Raw genomic sequence first — 23047 nt, 5'->3', positions numbered from 1 at the left:
CGCGTTGGGCTCTGTCCTGACAGCCAGCTCAGAGCCTGGAGCCTGCTTCAGATTCTGTGTCTCCCTCTCTCTCTGACCCTCCGCTGCTCACACTCTCTCTCTCTCTCTCAGAAATAAATAAAACATTAGAAAAAAATTTTTTTACATGAATAAAATCTTACCACTTGCAATAGCATGGATGGAGCTAGAGAGTATCATGCTGAATGAAGTAAGTTGGTCAGAGAAAGATAAATGCCATATGATTTCACTCATATGTGGAATTTAAGAAAGAAAATAAATGAGCAAAGTGGGGAAAGAGAGAGAGAAGCAGACCAAGAAACAGACTCTTAACTGGAGAGAACACATTGGTGGTTACCAGAAGGGGGGTGGGTGGGCAAATGGGTGAAAGGGGTGATGGGAATTAAAGAGTGCACTTGTGATGACCAAATGGTGAGGTATGGAAGTATGGAATCACTATATTGTACACCTGAAACTAATGTAACATTGTGTGTTAACTGTTGGAATTAAAATTAAAAAAAAAAAAAAGAAAGAAAATTGTGTACCCTTAAGTCACTAGTGTTCGCACTCCCTAGATTATGGTTTCAAAGCTCTTTCACGTACAATACTGTGTTTGGTCTTTTCAACAACTCTGGAAGCAGGTCTGGTCTCCAACCTGGCTTTGCCCCTTGCTAGCAGTGCTACCTTAGTTCTCTTAAACACTCTAAACTGAGGTTTTACCATCTGGGAAGGAAGGACGGTGATGGTAGAAAAAGGGAGGAATAGAGGCAGTCATGGCCACACAGCTGTGCCACTCTGTCGATGGGCAGAGCAGGGGGTGACGAGCCTATGTACAGATAAGCAGAGGGAAGCTCGGGACATGGAGGCGCTCGCCCAAGACCCTCTGCTAGGAATGTGCCGAGCTGGGAGCTAAACCCACATCATCTGATGGGAAGTGCATCCTTTCCCCTGAAAGTTCTTGCCCACCCCCGTTGTTCATGAAACCGCTTCAGGGTGGTGAGTGTGGCTTGCTTTCCCAAGGGATCCCGGCAGCTGCCGTCACAAGCAGCCTCTGCTGCAGGTGCATTAGCTCACCAAGAACATCTGGATGCTCTTCATGGCAGCTTTGAAAGGAAATTTTCCCCATTCTGTTGGCATGATTGCACAGAAGGTTTGGAAAAGCGCAATTCGGAGCGCTTCGGCTGCTGATTCCCCTAAACAAGGACATGTGTTTGGCGTGTTGCCTGAGGCCCGATAGTGTGTGTTGAACTACAGGCTATGTTGTGGTTGAAATGATGAGGATTTAAGTGCTGATACCTGGCCCCAGTGATATAAGGGAGGATATGTTTCTATTCAGTATAATGGTTTGGAGAAGGAGCCAGCAGGGAAGGAGGAAGGGGGAGAGAGAGAGAGAACGAAAAGTTGCAGGAGGGAAAGGATTCTCAGATAAAGAAAGAGAATACAAACCAAATTTCTTCCAAAGAATTTATAATGAGCCTGTTTCTGAGTCATCTGCATCTGAAAGTGAGCCCATTTCCTTCACATTGGAACCTAGGGGTACCAGCCTTAAACAAAATCCTAACATAAGCACTGTTGGCTACTTGCATCAACGTTTTCACTCTTGTTCTGCCTTCTGAAGCCCCTTCTTCCTGTCCTCGCTTGGGCTTGTGCAGCCCCCACCTCCTGGCACAGGATTCCTCTTTTCCTGTGCCTCATTCTCCATCCAAATGCAACTGATCGCAACTCAGGGTGACGGGGGAAAGCAAACTGAGTGCGATCAATTCGCACTCCGTTGTTAATAACAGACGGCCTTCCTGAGGTACTCACGGTTTAAGAGTCATTACACTCTATGTGATAAACTGTAGAAAAGTTTCCACTAGGCTCTGAACCAATTTATCTCCACCAAAGCAAATCATTACATTGATCTCAAAATCCCAACCTCAATACGTATTTAAGCACCAACGCGCTGGAGAAAACAGGCCTATTGACTACCTACAAGGGGACAGGTGCTGTGCTGAGTATTAACTGGGGAGAGAGAAGGAATCCATGCTCATATGACAGAAAAAGGACCAACAGCTTTCACTGAGGGCATAAGTCGGTCACCCAGGCTGGTCCTGGTGACCATTTGCTGGTCCACTGCCCTGTAAATGTCAGAGGAAGAGAAGGAGGAGGAGGAGGAGGAGGAGAGGGAGGAAGGGAAGGAAAGAGACTCCAAGGCTAATAAGACAAGGCTTCTAGCTCCATTTTGTCAGAGACCCTTCTGTTCCCACTGGTTTTATCCCCCATTACCTGCCTGTCCCCGGAGGAATTTGAGTTTACTAACCCTGGTCTAGGAAGATATTCATATAATACATACTAGTGCCAAGATTATTTTACAATACTGAAAATGTTTGTTAAAATGTCAGATTAAGTGACACAACTTAAAAGTACAAAATTGGAAAATGGGCTTCCTGAGACCATAAAGGAAACACAAAGGTGGCTATTTTTGGTCCATTTGTTGTATTTTCTCCTGCTAAAATACATACGCTATATTTTAAGAGACCTAGATTCTAGCTCTCACTCTGTATTACTATAAGCTGTGTTACTTCAGACTAGTTACTTCACCTCTCTGAGCCTGTTTCCTTATCTGTAAGAAGAGAGGCTTGGATTTGATCATCTTCAGTCTCTCTAGTCAAATACTGTTCCAATGCTATGATTCTCTGCTGATCTCACAGACTTCAGTGAGATTTTAATAAAGGAGCTTGGCATAGTTCACTGGTTACATGACTCAGGAATCCGTCTCAAAGAAACACAAAATAAAGGTTGTCAGAAAAAACAGCAGACTTTCATTTCCTGCGTAAAATGCTTCCCCTAGGACCAAAGAATGTCCATGTGTTAATTCCTGTGACAAAGATGGGAACTATAGAAGAGTCAAAATCAATGAAAAGCATAGTGGATCATACATAGGATACTTCTATAGGTAAAGATTTATGTGCGTTCAATGTTTTCTGAAACCAAAAAAGAAACCCCAAGTTCAAAAGAATTTTAAAAGTTATCCCTTGTGTTTCAGATCCCAAGATCTCCAAAGAAAAAGATGGTACGTTTCATCAGGCTGCATTGACGGCTCTCCAAGAGGGTCAGTCCCTTTTTGCAGCCTAAGACTAGGGTTCAGTGTGAGGTGCTGACCACAGAAAGGGGGATCCATGCCTTGCTAGAGGGTGGTGCGACTATGGCCAGGGAGAGAGACTCAGAAGTTCCTTGGAAGTGAATGTCTGTTTCAAGGGGAAAAGGAATGGTAAGCATCCCGGGTGAAATTTACACGTGAAACTAACTGGGGACAAGACAGTACAGGGGCCCACCGCTGGTGAGCTCGTCGTAAATGGACCAGCGCCGGACCCCCAGGTGTTAGCCTGCTCGGTGTCCACCACCTCTCCAGACAGCCATCAGTGTCCACCACCTCTCCAGACAGCCATCAGTGTCCACCACCTCTCCAGACAGCCATCAGTGTCCACCACCTCTCCAGACAGCCATCAGTGTCCACCACCTCTCCTCCATCCCATGTATGGAGGAAAGAGAGTGAAAGGACTAATTAGGTTCATCAAATACCAGCTAGAATGTTAGAACCAGAAGAAAAATCTGGAGGCTTCCTAGTCTCTCACTCTCTCATTACACAGATGAGGAAATGAGACTCTGTGAGGAAAGGTGAATTGGCCAAGGTCAAGCAGCTCTCCACTGGCATAACTCCTCTGGAACCCAGGTCTTCAGACTCCCAGTGAAGTTTACTTTTCAGCACAGCAGATCTCTAGGTTGAAAACACTTCTGAGTGACCGAACCCTCAGAGCGTTCCTGCATGTGGACAGTACGATACAAGCCCATTGGCATCATCCTGAGTAATATTCCAATGGTATTGATAATTCACTCTTTCCTTCCTCAGCAGACTCTTTGTCTAAGGAATGCTCTTATAATTCACTGCTGTGATACGCAAAGTTCAATGTATCATATTTACTCTTATTTTATCCCTAAAATGTCTGGGCTGGGAGTTGAGTCCTGGAGACAGTTGCAAAACTAAACCAATGCAGGTTATGCACTGGTGGGGGCCATGTGTGACCAGGGATGGCAAAAGTTACTACCAGGGCAGGAAAGGTACTTTTGTCACGGCCATGGGTTAACCGGTCAAAAGGACAGAACTGAGGCGCCCCCCACCCCAAGCTTGCTCTAAGACCAATAGGACGTGGCCACTGATGTGGAGAATGAAGGCAAAAGAAAACAATTACATTTCCTTACAACTTGCAGCCCCTTGACAACTCCTTGAGACAGAAAGAGTGACCTTCCTCTAGGAGCTCAGCTGCCTCGATGTTAATACTTTAGCTTAACATTAGCCTGGCCTCCAGGATCCTGTAAGTCTCCTTAACATATAAAAATTCCTTTGGAAATGTCCTTTGTCTCAACCACCCAACATCTATGTTAGCAATCATCCTTCATGCATATGGGCCACTGATGTGCATCTAAAGGATCTCATGACTAAGGTTTTACTAGAAAATAGTAAATGACCTTTTCCTAACAACACCTATCTCCTCAAGGTCCTGGAAACCTTGCTTCCAGATTCCTTCGAGCCCCAAGCTCACCCTAACTCCCTCTCAACTTGAAAGTATATAATCAGTCACTCCTCACAACCCCAGCGCAGCTCTTTCTGCCCATGGGTCCTATCGCTGTGCTTTAATAAAATCATCCTTTTTGCACCAAAGACACCTCAAGAATTCTTTCTTGACTGTTCATTCCCAAACCCCAACATTTTCATATCAGCCACCACCTCAGGTAAGGTCTCAATCAATTCCTAAGTGAAAAGGTCTGTAGAAATCCCAACAGTCCGAGCTGCGAGAATGATATCAGCTATAGCTACAATGCAGTTCAGTCCTAATGTAGACAAATATTCACCCACCCTTTCTCCCTACCTTTTTATTTATTTATAAATATATACCTATTTATTTATTGCTGCCCACCCCCATCTCCAAAATCTCTCTGCCTTGACAAATAGGTTTTCCCTATTTGCAGTAGAAAAAAGAAAGGACATACGACAAGGGGTCCACTTCAGTTCTTGCTACCTGACCCAGTTTGACCAGGTATGTCCCATGTGGGTCCTCATTCTGGATGTGTTGTTGCATGTTCTCAGATGAATCAGTCTCTCAAGGTCTCCATTTCCTCATCTATAAAACAGACTAGATCACTCCAGATTCCTAACTGTAACATTCCCAAGATTTAGTAACATTTTTCTGATCTTACAAGTGCAAAAACACTTGTCGTTGTTTATTGGATGTATAAAACTGTAAACAGAATGAAAGATAAAGTTACTTATTTTTAAAAAGTTAACTCTGGGGGCACCTGGGTGGCTCAGCTGGTTGAGCGTCCAGCTTCGGCTCAGGTCATGATCTCACAGTTCATGGGTTCGAGCCCCGCGTTGGGCTCTGTGCTGACAGCTAGCTCAGAGCCTGGAGCCTGTCTTCGGATTCTGTGTCTCCCTTTGTCTCTGACCCTCCTCTACTCATGCTTTCTCTCTCTCTCTCTCAAAAAAAAAAAAAAGTTAATTCTGTCCTTGTAATAATGTATCCCGAACAATTTTACTTTATTCTACCCTCACTATCAATGACATGAGGACACAGGAAACATCTGAAGTTCTGGCCGAAAACCTGAAGAGAACAAAATCTGGCCCAGAGCGAGATCAACGTTGGGTTCACTGGCAATCAGCAGATGAAGGTCCTTTGACACAGATACAACCTGAATGAGACTGAAGACAGACCAGTTCTGCAACATAGAGTAAATCAGGGGACAGCCACAGGTGTCAGAGGTGGCTACTGTTGGCCCTCCACCCATCTCTCCACCTATTCATCTTTCCACTCATTCTTTTATTTTCCTGACAACTTAAAGTAGTTTATCGAAGTTATTAAGCAACCTCCCAAAATGTTCAAACATGTCTTTGCTATGAAGACATGTTACTAGGGGTTACAAGTGGCAGCGAAAAACATTGCAACACTAGGTATGATGTACCTCCTTTTTTGGAGAATTACAAGTCAGTCCACATTTGGAACTCAAGCCACAACATAGTCAACAATCGAGATGAAGGAAATGCCCATAAAGAACCAGTTGCAAAAGGAAAATACTATCAAAAGTAGTCATGGATGCATGGACATATACCGATTCCCCTTCCCAGAGACCGAGAGAGAGAGAGAAGGAAAGGGCTGTTTAGTTTTCCTCTAACTGTATTCACCAAGCCTCTCATTAGACATGCTCGTTCAATGTTTAATATTTGTCTTGTGCACAAACTTGTATGTTATTCTGTGGATTTGAGAAATTTAAAAACATATAGGCTAGACCACTCCAAGATTCACATTTTGGTAAGGCTCAAAGAATTGAGTGGTCTGGGGTTGTGCGTTTCACTCACACAGAGAACGGTCAGTCTTGTTCCCCGGCCAGAGTCATCGAGCCAAGTTTCCCCCGCGGTACTGCATTGATCTTAGACACATGAGCAAATGGGAAAATCCACACAGAGGTTATTTGTTCCACAAGAAGCAGCAGATGTGACACAACTTTAAAATTCTAATGATTTTACCACATCCCTGAACTTCTGGCCAGAAAAGGCAACCATAGAAATGCCGTTACCTCCCTGCTTCTGCCAAGAGCCTAAAATCAGCAGTCCTGCCTCCAGTGTGTGTGTGTGTGTGTGTGTGTGTGTGTGCACACGCGCGCACGCACACACACACCACTAGAGACTGCACCTCTAGTGAGCCATCCCAATTCCACAGCTTGCTAATGGGAAGGACAGTTCTTTCCTCTTCCTTTCCTCCCTCTCAGTTGCAGCAGTATCCGCACAAGCTACTTGCACCAAGTTCAAGCTATTACGTGCGTATTGAATAAATAGCATGTGTCTGGCTTGATAGCTTAGCAAATGCCTGCCTCACCTGCACATTACCATCACCTGCGAAGCTTTAAGAAAAATGAGAACATGCCAGCACCCAATCTCTGAGAGATTCTGATTTAATCGGTCTGTTGTGGGACTCTTGCAACAGTATTTAAAAAAAAATTTTTTTTTTTACCAATTATTTTTTTGAGAGACACAGAGACAGAAAATGAGCAGGGAAGAGGCAGAGAGAGGGGTGACACAGAATGTGAAGCAGGCTCCAGGCTCTGAGCTGTCGGGACAGAGCCCAGCGTGGGGCTCGAACCCACAAATGTGAAATCATGACCTGAGCCGAAGTCGGATGCTTACCGACTGAGCCAGCCAGGCTCCCCAAGGCAGCAGTAGTTCTCAGAGTTCCCCTGGTGTTGGTAATGTGCAGCCAGGGCTGCGAGCACTCCCACCCTCAAGCTAAGTACTGGAAATGCAGAAATGAACATGGGCGGCATGGTCTCCCCCCTCTAACAGAGGGTGCATCTTTGGCTTATTTGTAACTGGCATGAACACTCCATCTTGGGTAAAGCAATCACCAATCTGGGCTTTGCCGACACCGTACAGAACAAAAGTCATTGTGGTTAGAAATATGCACTATCCACTAGCCAAATAAATGCCCCTGCACAGTTATTTAAAAATTTCTCTGATACGTTTCACTGAGTGTGTCTTACAGATACTGTTCCTCTTGTTCTTGCAGCAGAAGCCGTCTGTGTAGGAAATGCTGGTGGCCGCTCCCCCCTCTGCAAAGCTCTCCCAGCACCTAGAGCTAGTGCAACGCGCACAAGGACACTGGCCATTAATCTTGCTCGGCCGAAGTAACCCAGCAGAGCCGATCACAAACGGAACATAAATGTTGTCACAGGAGACGTGCCTGGTGAAGTGCTTATGACTAAAGTGTTTATAAAACATGACTTCCAGTACTATTCTTAATCACACGGGAGAGATTAAAAACAGCCCCTATTATGTTTTTGTCCCCTACTCCTGAGAGCAGGAGTCAGTGATATTTCCACCAGCTAGGTGTCTGGCTAGTCGTGGGAAAAACCCCAAGAGTGCTATATCCGAGGGGTGCTGGTGTGCTTCTGGTACCTCCAGACAGGAGAGAGGGTGAGGGCTTCCTGTCCCTTTCCCCCTGCATCCCAACCACCATCATCGTCACCTCTGACTTTCTCTACAAGAACTGATGCCTGCCTCAGTGGCCCTGTTTGCCCGTAAGTTCTCTGTTGGCTGGACTCCTACCCGCCAAGCCCAGCCTGCTTGCTTTCAGCCTCCCTTATAGAACCAGTGGCCAGTGAAAGGAAACCCCACACTGGGGCCCGGAGTAGCAATTCTGGGGACAAACGTTCTCAAGGCAGCCTTCCTATACTCCCCGCCTCCCGTTGCCCCGTCGGGACGCAACTCATACAAAGAGACCCTCTCATAACCGGGAAAGAGATTTTTGTCTCCATCCCCCTCATCAAGGTTCATCCCTAGTGTTAATGTTGTCTGGGGCCTCAATATAACTGATGGCGCTCAACCGGAAGTGCAACTATTAAAAGTCATCAGGAGGGGCACCTGGGTGGCCCAGTCAGTAAAGCAGCCGACTTTGGCCCAGGTCATGATCCGCAGTTCAGAGTTCCAGCTCCACATCAGGCTCTGTGCTGACAGCTCAGAGCCGGGAGCCTGCTTCGAATTCTGTCCCTCTCTGCCCCTCCCCTGCTCTCACTCTGTCTCTCTCTCTCTTTCAAAAATAAACAAACTTGAAAAAAAATTTTTTTTAAGTTATCGATTAAGTGAACTAACTTAAATATACACTTTATCGGGGCGCCTGGGTGGCCCAGTCGGCCAAGCCTCCGACTTCGGCTCAGGTCATGATCTCACGGTTCATGGGCTCTAGCCCAGCCTCAGGCTCTGTGCTGACAGCCAGCTCAGAGCCTGGAGCCTGTTTCAGATTCTGTGTCTTCCTCTCTCTCTAACCCTCCCCTGCTCATGCTCTCTCTCTCTCTCAGAAATAAATAAAACACTGAAAAAAATATTAAAAAAAAATACATACATTCTATCCTCCTGACTTGATAAATACATACCCTCAGAATGAAAATGTTTATTCTCTCCTCTTTCGCTATTGAACTGAATTCCATTTGTAGTATTTTCTATATTTATCATGATTTCAACCTATACCCACTCTCAATGGTATAAAATATTAAAATTTAATTGATTCAAAGTATACAAACCTTGGGAATGTTTTTTATCAAAACTTTAAGTTACATGTTCAAAAAATAAATTTGTTTATGCTTTTGTACATGTTCAAAATTATATATTCAGATTACGAGGCAAAATATAAATTTTAACTAATGAATAGCAAACTGAGAAATTAAAAGTTTTAAAATCATGCTGAAATGATAAAATTTGCACTTTTGGAAACTTCTCTAAATCCTAACAAATATTTTATTTATTTATTTATTTATTCTGAGAGAGACAGAGAGAGAGTGCAAGTTGGGGAGGGGCGGGGGGGGGTGGGACAGAGGGTCCAAAGTAGGCTCTGTGCTGACAGCAGAGAGCCTGATGCAGGGCTTGAACTCACAAACCATGAGATCATGACCTGAGTCAAAGTCAGAAGCTTAATTGACTGAGTCAGCCAGGAGCCCCAAATCTTAATAAGTATTTTTTTTTAATTTCACATATTTGGAATTATAGGATTCAGTCTCAGTCCAGTTGCTGAGCAAAGAATCAGCATCATTCATCATGTATGTGATGCTTACATCTACATACATATAAATTTAACATGGTGATTTTTTTCTTTACTATTTGTAATCATTCTTCAGCTGCCATGTGCAATCATTACAAATACTACAGTAAGTTCTGACTATCTCTGGTACAAAACAAAGAAAAGAAGAAAATAAACATTTGGCACTACTGGCAAATGATAAATAAGAATTTATTGTATTCAGGCTGTCTGAGGGGAAGAATTTGGTGAGTTACTTTTTCTTTTCTTTCACTAAGTGCTTCTGCCATTCAAATTCTCTCAGCATCCTAAAGAAACCAGTGTGTGCCTCTGAAATCCTCAGGGGCACCTGCTACAAATCTTCACGGCACTCAAATGTAGTAGTATTTTGTAACGTTTGATTCTAGAACACAGCATGAGTCACAGAGAATGTTTTGGTTGTAGATCCTGCTGTATCAGCAGGGAACATCAGATCTCAACTGACAGAGGCACTCCTGCCCATGTGCTCCTGAATAAACTCATAGGTGTGTTTGTGTGTGTGTTCCTTTCAAGTGTGGGGCCCAGAGCAGAGACCCCTCTGGCCCAGGCCTCTTACCAGTTACCAAAGGGGCTGAGCTAGAAGAATCTCTGAACTACAGCAGGAGAAAGATTGCCTAATTTAAAAATGTTTGAAATTGGAAATTCTGCTTCCAACCATGATGAAGTAATTGAACTAGGCTTACACTCCGACCATAACTTGTAAACTTAACAAAATATGCCAAGTGACTGTTTTTTAAAGATACTGGACAACAGGCAGCACAGGCCTGTGATTTATGAGGAAAAGGAAACAATTGAGGTGAGTTTTATGATTGCTCTGGTTTTCTGTATAGAGTCACCTTCTGGAAAGCAGTGCAGGGAGGGGACTGCCAAACAAGTGCAATAGAACCACTGAGTTGCAGAAACAGACATTGAAGTTCAGGGAAGCAATGGCAGCTGGAATCTGTGTGGTAGACACAGAGCTTGAAAACTTTGCATAGGGTTCCTCTTGGGTCTATTCTTAAGCCACGAGTGCACGGGGTGAAATTTCTCTAAGACAGGCAAAGAATTATTGGGAACTGGATACTAAACAATTCTCAGAGCTCATACAGGACTGGGAGATGTTGAAGTTCTGATCAGCCGAAGTGGAGAGTGCTCAGGGCACTGAGTAGAAACTCCAGATGGGTCACACCTTGACAGTAAGGTAAACCATCCCTAGAGTAAAGTTATTCCAAACCTGCCCTAACAGAGCTTTTAAATAAGCCTTCAAAAGATAAAGCTGATAAACAAGTATTACTACCTACCAAAACAAAGTCTAGCACCCTTTAAAGAGGAAAAAAAGCAAAAATCATAATTTGGTATTCAAAATACCCAGCACTCAATAAAAACCTGCTAGACATGAAAAGCAGCAGCAAAATGTGACCCATAGCCTATGGGAAAATCAGTCAACAGAAATGGACCCCCCAAATGACAGAACTAGTGGAGTTAACAGACAAGGACATTAAAATACTTATTTTAAATATGTTCAAGTATATAAAGGGAAACCTAATGAGAAGAGAAATTGAAAATACAAAAAAAGTCAACAGAGATTCTTTAGGTGAAAATACTCAATGTGTGGGAAGAAAAACTAATTGGATGGGATTAATAGCACATTGAACACTGCCAGAGAAAAGATCAGTGAACTTGAAGATAAAGCAATTGAAACTATCTAAACTGAAGTATAAAGACAAAAAAGATTGAAATAATAAAGAAATTTCCAGTAATTTGTGGAAAATATCAACAACTCTATTGGCATGTAATTGTATTCCTAGAAGCATAGGGGGACATAACAATATCTGAAGACTACAAGATTGAAAAGACTAGCCACAGACTGGGAGAAACTATATGCAAAAAATACATCTGATAAAGAACTGCTATGCAAAATATACAAAGAACTCTTAGAACACAACAGTAAGAAAACAAACAATCTGATTAAAAAGTTGGGCCAAAGAAAGCATTACCCTGATACCAAAACACAGATAAAGATGCTGCAAAAATGAGAAGTACAGGACAATATCTCTGATGAATATACATGCAAAAGCCCTCACCAAAATACTAACAAACTGAACCCCAGTAATATATTTTTAAAAGTCATTCACCAGAATTAAGTGGAATTTATTCATGGGACACAAGTGTGGTTCACTTTTGCAAGTCAATCAATGTGATACATTACATCAGCAAGAGAAAGGATAAAAACCATATGATCATTTAAATAGAGGCAGAAAAAGCATTTGACAAAGTGCAACATTCATTCACGATTAAAAACTCTCAACAAAGTAGTTTTAGGAGGGGGCGCCTGGGTGGCTCAGTCAGTTGAGTGTGGACTTCGGCTCAGGTCATGATCTCACAGTTCATGAGTTCAAGCCTGGCGTCAGGCTCTGAGCCTGGAGTCTGCTTCTGATTCTGTGTCTCCTTCTCAATTCTGTTCCTCCTTCATTCATGCTCTGTCTCTGTCTCTGTCTCTCTCTCAAAAATAATAAACTTTTTTAAAAAGTAGTTTTATTTTATTTTTTTATAAATTATTTTTATGTCTTTGTTTTATTTCGAGAGAGACAGAGAGAGTGGGGGAGAGGTGGAGAGAGAGGGAGACACAGAATTCAAAGCAGGCTCCAGGCTCTGAGCTGTTAGCACAGAGCCCAACGTGGGGCTTGAACCCATGGACTGTGAGATCATGACCTGAGTCAAAGTCGGGTGCCCAACTGACTGAGCCACCCAGGTGCCCCCAAAAAAACTAGTTTTAGAGGAAACATACCTCTAAAGGTACACAATAAAGGCCATATATGAAATACCCCCAGGTGATGGGCATGGGGGAGGGCACTTGTTGGGATGAGCACTGGGTGTTAAATGTAAACCAACTTGACAACAAACTATTTAAAACAAAAACAAAAACAAAACAAAAGAAATACTCCCAGCTAATATCATACACAATGGTGAAAAGCTGAGAGATTTCTCCCCCGAGATCAGGAACAAGACAAAGACGTCCAGTCTCACCACTTTTATTTGAAATAGTGTTTGAAGTCCTAGCCACAGCAATCAGGCAAGAAAAATACATAAAAGGCATCTAAATTGGTAAGGAAGAAGTAAAACTTCCACTATTTGCAGATGACATGATATTATATATAGAAAACTCTAAAGACTCCACTAAAAAACTGCTAGAACCTATAAATGAATTCAGTAAGGTCATTGGATACAAAATCAACATACAGAAATCCATTGTATCTCTATACACTGATAATGAAGTAGTTGAAAGAGAAATTAAGAAAAAGAATCCCATTTACAGTTGTACTCAAAAATAACAAAATACCTAGGAATAAACTTAACAAAGGAGGTGAAAGATCCATACTCTGAAAACTAAAAGATATTGTTGAAAGAAGTTGAAGATGACACAAGCAAATGGACGGATTTTTCATGCTTGTGGATTGAGAGAACAAATATTGTTAAAATGTCTATACTACTCAAAGCAATCTACAGAATTAATGCAATCTCTATTAAAATACCAACACAATTTTTCAGAGAACTAGAACAAATAATCCTAAAGTTTGTACAGACCCACCCAAAACCCCAAATAGGTAAGCAATTTTGAAAAGGAAGAACAAAACTGGAAGAATCATAATCCCAGATTTCAACATGTAATACAAAGCTGTAGTAATCAAAACAATAGGGTTCTCACATACAAATAGACACATAGCTCAATGGAACAGAGTAGACAGCCCAGAAATAAAACACAATTATATGGTCAAATAATCTTTGACAAAATGGGCAAGAATATAGAACAGGGAAAAGACAGTCTCTTCAACAAATGTTTCTGGGAAAACTGGACAGCCACATGCAAAAGAATGAAACGAAACTACTTTCTCATACCATACATAAAAATAATTTCAAAATGGATTAATGACCTGAATGTGAGACCTGAAAACTATAAAAATCCTAGAACAGAGTACAGACAGTAATGTCTCTGACATTGGCCATAGCAATATTTTTCTAGATATGTCTCTTGAGGCAAGGGAAACAAAAGCAAAAATTAACTATCAGGACTATATCAAAATAAAAATCTTCTGCACAGCAGAGGAAACAATCAACAAAACTAAAAGACAGTCTACTGAATGGGAGAAGATACTTGTCAGTGACATATCTGATAAGGGACTAATATCTAAGGAACTTATACTACTCAACATCCAAAAAACAAATTATCCAATTAAAAAATAAGAAGACACGAACAGACCTTTCTCCAAAGAAGACATCCAGATGGTCAACCGACATATGAAAAGATGCTCAACATCATTAATCATCAGGGAAATGGAAATCAAAACCACAGTGTGATATCACCTCACACCTGTCAGAACGACTAAAATAAAAACTCAAGAAACACCAAGTGTTAGTGAGGATGTGGAGAAAAAGGAAACCTCATGCACTGTTGGTGGGAATGCCAACTGGTGCAGCCACTGTGGAAAAAATTAACTCAAAAAATTAAAAAGAGCAATACCATGTGAGCCACTAATTCCATTACTGGGTATTTACCGCCCCCCCCCCATACAAAAACACTAATTCAAAAAGCTAGATGCACTCCTATGTTTACTGCAGCATTATTTACAACAGTCAAATTATGGAAGCAGCCCAAGTGTTCATCATGGGATGAATGGATAAAGAAGATATGTATGTGTGTGCATGTGTGGAGATATATACACGTACATACACACACACATACCCAATGGAATATTTGTCATTCATAAAAAAGAATGAAATGCTATCATTTGCAACAATGTGGATGGACCCAGAGGGTATAATGCTAAGTGAAGTAAGTCAGTCGGAGAAAGATAAACACCACTTGATTTCACTCACATGGAATTTAAGAAACAAAGCAAACAAAGGGGGGAAAAAAGACAAACTGAAAAACAGACTCTTAAATATTGAGAACAAACTGATGGTTACCAGAGGGGAGGAGGGAATGGGTGAAATAGGTTAAGGGGATTAAGAATACACTTATCATGATGAGCGCTGAGTAATGTATAGAATTGTTAAATCACTGGGGCTCCTGAGTGGCTCAATCAGTTAAGTGTCCAACTCTTGGTTTCGGCTTAGGTCATGATCTCACAGTTCATGTGTTTGAGCTCGGTGTCAGGCTCTGCACTGAGAGTGTGGAGCCTGCTTAGGATTCTCTCTCTCCCTCTCTTTCTGTCCCTCCCCTGCTTGTGCTCTCTCTGTCTCTTTCAAAATTAATAAATAAACCTTTTTTTAAAAAGAATTGTTATTATGTGGAAACTAATTTGACAATAAACTATTTGTAAAAAAAAAAGTTGTAAATAAAGAAAAAGAAAGGCAAAAAAAATAAAATAAAAGATACCCTTTAAACACATTAAAGAAAAAAAAGAATTGTTGAATCATTATACTGAACACCCGAAACTAACATAACACTGTATGTTAATTATACCAGAATTTTAAAAAAATGGGCCAAAACCTTAAAAGACACCTCACCAAAAAAGATATACAGATGGCAAATAAGCATAGGAAAAAATGCTTCACATTATATGTCATTAGGAAACTGCAAATTAAAACAACACTGTGATACCACTATACACCTATTAGAATGACCAAAATCCAGAAAAGTGATAATACCAAATGCTGGTGAGGATGTGAAGTAATAGGAACTGTCATTCATTCCTGGTGGGAATGCAGAATGGGACCTCCACTCTGAAAGATAGTTTGACAGTTTATTACAAAACTAATCATAGTCTTTCCATATGATCCAGCAGTCATGCTCGTAGGTATTTACCCACATAATAGGAAAACTTATACCCACACAAAAACTTACCACAGATGTTTATAGAAGCCTTAGTCATAATTTCCAATAACTGGAAACAACTACACTATTCTTCAAAAGGCAAATGGACAAACGGTGGTACATCTGCACAATTAAATATTGCTCAGCAATAAAAACATGAGCTATCAAGTTATTAAAAGATATGGAGAAACTTTAAATGCATATTTCACTGTGAAAGAAACCAAGGTATATAATGTATGATTTCAAGTATATGACATTCTGGGAGTATCAAAACTATAGTGATGGTAAAAAGATCAGTAGTTGCCGAGGTTTTGGGGGAAAGGGGAGGGTGTGGGTGAACAGGTGGAGCACAGGGGAGTTTTAGGGTAGTGAACCTATTCTGTATGATACTGTGATGGAAAATACAGGACATTATAGATATGTCAAAACCTACAGTACTGTACAACTCAGGATGAACCCTAAGTTACATTATGGACTTCGGTTAATGTATCTATATTGATAACCAATTATAATAAATGCACCACACTAATGCAGAATGTTAATAATAGGGGAAACTGTGAGTTAAAGGAGAGAGAGGGTATATGGGAATACTTTGTACTATCTGGTCAGTTTTCTGTAAACATAAAGCTTCTCTAAAAAACAGTCTATTAGTTAAAATGAAAAAAAAAACATCGGCTTGGGTCAGCAAGGGTTGTTTAGTGCCACATAGCTGGTTGGTGTCATGGTCTAGGCTACAATTCTAATGCCTTCACTACAACATCAGGTTAAATCCACTCGTTTCTCATGGTACAGGAGAGGCAGAGTGGGGAGGGGAGAGGAATCTTCCTTTACAATAGAACTGTCTCCCAAGTTACAAATGGAGGCTCTACCAAGCAGGTATAGGGTGACCATACATGCCATTTTGTCTGGAATAGGCTTGGTTTGTATTTGTGGTCCATATAAGTATTAATGGTAATGTCTTTCTATCTCAAACTTGATCATTTTTCTGCTAGTCATTATCAGCCACCCTACTTGAGGCAGACATTCTTGAGGAGCATCTCTTAGGTATTAAATACTGTGCTAAGACAATTGTGTGCATTGTCTTTAATAGTAACCTTATAAAATAGATATTCCCATCTCATAGATGGAAAACTGAGGCCCTAAAAAATATTTACAGATAACATGACAAAAAATATTGAGATTTGATGAAAACGATTAATCCTCTAAGCCCATGAATCCAAGAAATTTAATGAATCCCAAGTAGTATCAATACAGACACATGCACACCACCACTAAGGCATGTAGTGGCCAAATTGCTGAAAATAAACAAGAGAAAATCTTTTAAGCAGTTAGAGAAGACAGATAAGCTTTATAGAGAGAAACAAAGAGTTGTTGCAGAAATTATCACCAACTGTACAAGTAAAATAACGGAACGCCATTTTTACAGAGCTGAACAACAAAGAAATCTTATAACCTAGAACTTTATGTTTAGTGGAGCTATCCTAGTTTTCTGCATGTTTCCATCTATATTAAATTCTAGAAAAGTCCATGCTAATCTTTTGTGACAGGAAGTAGCTCAATGGTTGCCTCATATTAGGGGTGGTGGGTGGAAAGTGCAACTGAGGTATGAGGGAATTTGGGAGATGATGGAAATGTTCTTTATCTTGACCATATAATAGTTGGATAGCTGTGTATTTGTCAAAAATTTACTGAACTATGCACTGAAAAGAGATATATTTAACTAAACTTAGTTCATTAGTTTATACCTCAGTTAAGTTGATTTCAAAAACAAATTATGCACTGCTGTCTACATTTCAGTGTCCCTTGCAAACCCTTGGTTTTTCCATCCTGTTCAAGCTCATCTGCAAATTCTGTAGCTGAATGAAACCTTGTGAAGGCTGGGGCTTAGTCTGTGAAAACCGCATGGCAGTAATCCCTGGATCTACAAACAAGCTGCTAAGTTCTCTGATAAATGGCCCTTCAGCACTCCACCCTAGATCCACGCAACACCCAGAACCATCCCAGATGGCATCAGAGTTGTCTGATTTCTGAAGTCTGGTTAGATTTCAATAGCCTCAGTCCACCAAGCTGGAGTCCCAACAAGAGTTAAGTACAGGGTCTACACTGTCTTTTCATCACAAATTAGAAAGCTGCCTAGTCACATATAACAATTTATTCCACAGGCAATTCAGAAACACTTATCACTTTTTTTCTTTAAAACATTGCCCAGATTTTGAGGAAGAGATTCTCAAACTTGAGAGGGCAGAAGAATCTCCACCTGTGAAGTGGAGTGGACGTGGAGCTGTCATCTGTATTTTAAACAACCACCTGGTTCAGGTAGGTTGAGGACCACGTTTTGAGAGATGCTGGTCAGAACATTCTATGTAGAGTGGAAGAAATATGTAGATGACCCCCAAAATAGAACTGGGCTAAAGGCTCGCAGAAAAGTCATTTGGAAGCAGGAGCCCAAGAAACTCCTTAAAGCCCCTGAAGGTAGGAAAGGGGGAAAGAGTTTGGAGGCTTATCAGAAAGAGGACTGAAAATGCTAGAAGGAAAGGTTCAGGTGTGATTACCCTAAGTTCATGACCAATCCTGGCTTCCACCCTTGGGAAAGTATAGGTGGGCTTTTACTGGTTATAATGTGATATCCTACATCTTTATTGATCTTGTAATATTTAGCTTTCCCCCTGACCCTAGAAGCAGACTCTGAGATGGAGATTAGTGTGTAGGAAATTTTATTAGAGTATTCTTGGGATCCATAGTCCTGGGAAGAAGACAGAATCAGGGGGAGACGGGAAGGCTGGGCTGTGACACAGATGGACTTGCCAATCCCTCGGGGAACTCTGAAGAGGAATAAGTGCTCAGCACTGTCTCAATTTGGGGCACCTCGACCTTGACCCATTCACTGCAGGTGCCCCCACAAGAAGTATGAGACCTTAGACAAGGGCATACTTTTCAGATGAAAGTCTTCCTGGAGAAGCAGGTCACTGAGGACCATGTCAGCGTCACTGTCGGCAGTGGGAGGAATAAGTCTAGGAGGCACGGAGGGGAGGGGGTCTGGAGAGTGCATCACTGAAACCAACACACCTCCCCCCTTTTTTGCTGATGCTTTTAATGAAAAATATTAATGTGTTACACGAACATTTTCACCAGAACAAGTTTCCCAATCTTCTTGGCTAACTTAGCATATACTCGTGTTCCCCTCTCCTTCCCCAATTCCACTTGGCAAACGCTGACTCATTCTTCAGTTATCAGCCCAGATATGGCCTCCTCCGTGACGCTGCTCAGGCTTTCCTTCTTCTAGGTTCTTGGGGACCTCCAGCTATCTCAGCAAACAGCCAATCTGTAGTATTGTTCATGTATGTCTCATGATTATAATGTAAGATTCTGGGGCGAGGGAACTGGGTCAATGTCATTTGTGTAGCTCCCAGCATTCTGGCACATGCCCAGCATCGATGTGTGTTGCATTACATCCATTGGCGTGATCATAGTAATGGGTCCTTGATCTTGGTATTGCCCGCCTCTCCTAAGAGTTCTGGGTGTCTGACATAGAGTAATGATCTGACACTCTGTCAACCATTATTTTTTCACTTGTGTTATTTTGCAGGAATAGAGAGAATTTGATTTTATTTTAAATTTTTTAATGTTTTATTTATTTCTGAGAGAGAGAGAGAGAGAGAGAGAGAGAGAATGAGCAGGGAGGATCAGAGAGAGAGGGAGACACAGAATCGGAAGCAGGCTCCAGTCTCTGAGCTGACTGTCAGCACAGAGCCCGACACAGGGCTCGAACCCACAGGAGATCATGACCTGAGCCGAAGTCGGATGCTTAACCAACTGAGCCACTCAGGCACCCCTGAGAATTTGAATTTTAAAGTGTATGCTTTCAGAAGCAGATTTAACTACCAATATATTTTCTGTTGGCTGAAACAGGATCAGTGAGTGTCTCTAAGAAACTAGCCTCCATCCTTGTGTATTTCTCGTCTTCTTTTCTTCTGGGGATTTAAAATTTAGTGTGCTTGGGGGCACATTAAAGAAATTCAAATTTGGAGAAGCAAATGAATTCCTTACCCTTGGCTAACCCACTGCGCCATGCATTAGGTCCAGGTATTAATGCAGCCTGTCAGCTTCCAGCTAACAGCTAACTGTGCACAAATAAGGAGCTGTATATGGAACCTGGACTCCCTGGCTCTGATTTCTCATTTGTTCTAGTGATGTGCTAGTGCTTCGTAGAGGTTGGCAGCTGGGGCGCTACCTGGCTGGCCCCCCTCCTAACTAACCTATGTTGGGCTTCAGTTTCCTCATCCAAAAAATGATGAAAGTTGTCCAGAAACCCTAGCATCGCTTTGAGCTTCAGCATTCTTTGATTCCATGGTTCTGTCTGTATTAAATCACAGAATGGCTATTTATGTAAAATGTTTTATTTGATATTTCACATGCAATTTAAAATTTAGACCGTGCTGCCATCATAGAACATGATTTTTATTTTATTTTTTATTTGAGAGAGAGAGAATGCATGCTTGCGTGCGTGCATGAGTTGGGGAGGGCAGAGAGGGGGGGGAGAGAGAGAGAATCTTAAGCAGTTTCCACGGTCAGTATGGAGCCCCACTCGGGCGGGGGGGGGGGCGGGTTGATCTTACAATGCTGAGATCATGACCTGAGCTGAAATCAAGAGTCAGACATTCAACCAACCGAGCCATCCAAGCGCCCTGACATGATTTCTATTTAAAGGCAGGCTGGTTTAGCATCTTTCTTTCAGAACTGTCCTTCCTATTTTGTGGGTGTGCACCCCAACTCAACATGTTGCTACATTAAAGACTTCATACAAATACGTAATGATCTAAAGCAGTTTTAGCAAGAAATGTGTGCACTGGCTAAGGGGACAAGAGATTAAAATGGGAAGAGGTGATGTCCGGGAAGAGGTGATGTCCGGCTGCTCTTTACACAGAAGATAATTTTCCAATCTTAAAATGAAAATGGGAGCCCTTCAGACCCTCTGCAGATCCTCTCCAGGGTGCTTTACACAGACTACAAATGAGCGTGCTTGAAAATAGCATGAATCACGCTCTCGCTCTCCCTGAATTCTCACATCATGCCTTTTCTGCAGTTACCTATCAAGGGCTTGTTTCTGGGGAACAAGAATGTGCAGCATCTCTGAGAAGAAATGGCAAGAGTGAAATTAAATGGCGTGCACAGAAGAGAAAGCTGGAACAAAATGCTGTGTTTCTGGAGATATATGGCCTCTTCAAAACACATCACACTTGTGGTTTCCTGGTATCTGCGAAGCTTGGACCAATTTAAGGTGCCATATTTGATATATTCTGGCAGAACTGAAGGGAAACCGGGCTGGTGCTTTTTAAATAAGCTTTATTGCTTTCTGGAAGATAAATTTCTTCTTTTAACATTATCCATCTCCTTCTATAAGATATATTACTACACTCCCTGGCCATTTGGGAGCCAATAACAGTTATTTCTTTTTTTTGGCTGCCTCCTGATCTTACAATGAATCCTTTGAGGTAACAGTCTTAAAAAATAAGAGAGGCAGGGATGATGGAGAATCAGAGAATTCTGAAGCTGGAAAGGGCCCCAGAGGACAAAAGTAGGCAGCTGCGCTCCGGCTTTGTTCATTCTCTACGCGCAGTAAACCGTCCGTCCAAGCGAGATGCAGGGAATGAGGTGGGAGTGGGAAGCAGGAGTCTTGGGTTCTAGTTCTCGTCTCTCAGCCAGTCCGCTAAGGACAATGAATGAATCACTGAATGCCTGGTTAACTCTCTGCAAACCCCTGGTTAGCCTTGAGCGAAGCACTATCTTCAGCTTTCTCATCTGGAGAGTGGAGTTGAATTTGAAAATTGCAAGAGCCTCCTTCAGTTGGGAACATTCCCTCCTTTCTTGCTGCCACACCCGAAGCTAAAATAATGTGTGTTTCGCTCTCAACTTGCCGCACTCAGTTGCCCTTTGCTCTAAGAAAACTCAGTACACATAAGACCTTAATTTTCAAAGAAGGAAGTCAGGGAGTGGGTATTCGTATTACAAAAGTATCCTTTTCTTTACAGACATAAATTTCCTTTAATGAGCCACCTATTAAATCTGTGTTTACTTCATGACAATTAGGTTTTGACACAACTTTCCAGGAATATGTGTCTGATGGAAAGTCAAACGTACCCCCTAATAATCATCCCCTCAACTTGCTGTGTCTCTCCCACTCTGACCTCATGTTTACGGCCTAGTGACCCCTCACCATATCCTTCCTGTCCATAATTCCTTCTGTGTGGCCCAGCTCAGCACCATTCTCTCTTGCCCTGATTGGATCATGTCATTGGTCTTCATCATCTTTTCCTCCCCCTGCTCCTACGACAGCTGACTCTTGTAGCTCACCCTGTAGTTCTAGAGAGTTCTTTCCTGAACACATGGTTCTCACCCCATTCCTTGCTTCTCTGAGCTTCAACAAGTGAAATAAACTCTATGGACTGTAGATTACACATATTTTTACATTATCACTGAGACAAATATAGTAGGAATTTCTTGAGTGAAAAATAGGTATTTCTTACCTGAATATAGTCAGCTCTTTCGAGGAAGGTGCCAGAAGCCTCTAGGATGTTATTGTCAATTTGGTAGTTAACACGGAAGCAATGCTGTTCTTAATGAACTCAAAAACTGTATGGCATTCCTGAAAGAAAAAAGAGATCCATTTTCCATATGATGTCTTAATGCTTCAAAAACTCCACTAGAAATATAACTCTTGAGTCTAAATCTGTCTTTTAGTGGAGTATATTCTACATTTTGCCACTCAAGTTACAAACTTCAAGAATTTTCACATCTGTAATCTGTGGGGTTTGGGTTTTACATGTCTACACCACACTGCCAAACATGATCAGGCCATTTTCCTGACAGAAATCCATCTTAAGACAGGAAGTTGATTGAATGTGGAAACAAAATGCATCATTTTCCCCTTGAAGAGTGAACATCTACTTCCAGAATTCACTTGACTGAAATCTGTAGTATCATTCCTGGTAGAACATTTGGTATTTTTTTCTTTAAACGTTTATTTATTTTTGAGACACAGAGTGCGAGTGGGGGGAGGGGCAGAGAGAGAGGGTGACAGAGAATCTGAAGCAGGTTCCAGGCTCTGAGCTGTTCGCACAGAGCCCTACAAGGGGCTTTAACTCATGAACGGTGAGATTATGACCTGAGCTGAAGTCAGATGCTTAACTAGCTGAGCCACCCAGGCATCCCCATTGGCTATTTTCTTAAAGTTATTAAGACTTAACTATTTTTATAAAATATAATCCCACACATAGCAAAATTTCTCTTTGGAGAGTTCAAGTGATTTGTCTAAATAGACACAATTAGCTGATGACAGGGAAAATGGACTTTCTGATTTTTTTACTTTGAAGCTACAAAGTCATACAAACAGAGAAAACAGGAAAATTACATATTCTTATTTTGTATTTACTTTGTTATTTTGGCCATGGATACAGTTTTAGCCCAAACGAATCCCCAAATTCAAATCTGTTGTTAGGTTTAATTTCTTTTCTCTTTCCCTTTTGTCAACTTCAATTTTTAAAGAAAGTTTTAAGGTCTTCACTGATATACAATCTATGTGAACTTCAAGGTTTTTAGGTTACATCTACTTTTAATTTAC

The 23047-nt window shown here is 41.6% G+C and overlaps 1 protein-coding gene across 3 annotated transcripts in view; it reads right to left on the bottom strand.

The window, feature by feature from the left end:
- Window positions 1-22071, bottom strand: part of MAMDC2 (MAM domain containing 2) — a 193616-nt gene extending 171545 nt beyond the window's left edge. For all 3 annotated transcript variants that reach the window (XM_039219182.1, XM_039219184.1, XM_039219185.1), the window contains exon 1: window positions 21954-22071. The gene's annotated coding sequence lies outside the window, so the exon portion shown is untranslated. The remainder of the gene's footprint in view (window positions 1-21953) is intronic.
- Window positions 22072-23047: the final 976 nt, after the last annotated feature.

The sequence above is a fragment of the Hyaena hyaena genome, unplaced genomic scaffold (genome assembly GCF_003009895.1).
Source record: "Hyaena hyaena isolate Hyena2069 unplaced genomic scaffold, ASM300989v1 scaffold_799, whole genome shotgun sequence".
NCBI classification, from domain to species: domain Eukaryota; kingdom Metazoa; phylum Chordata; class Mammalia; order Carnivora; family Hyaenidae; genus Hyaena; species Hyaena hyaena.
The sequence above is the reverse complement of the archived record's forward strand: the minus strand, read 5'-3'. Positions and strand labels throughout refer to the sequence as shown.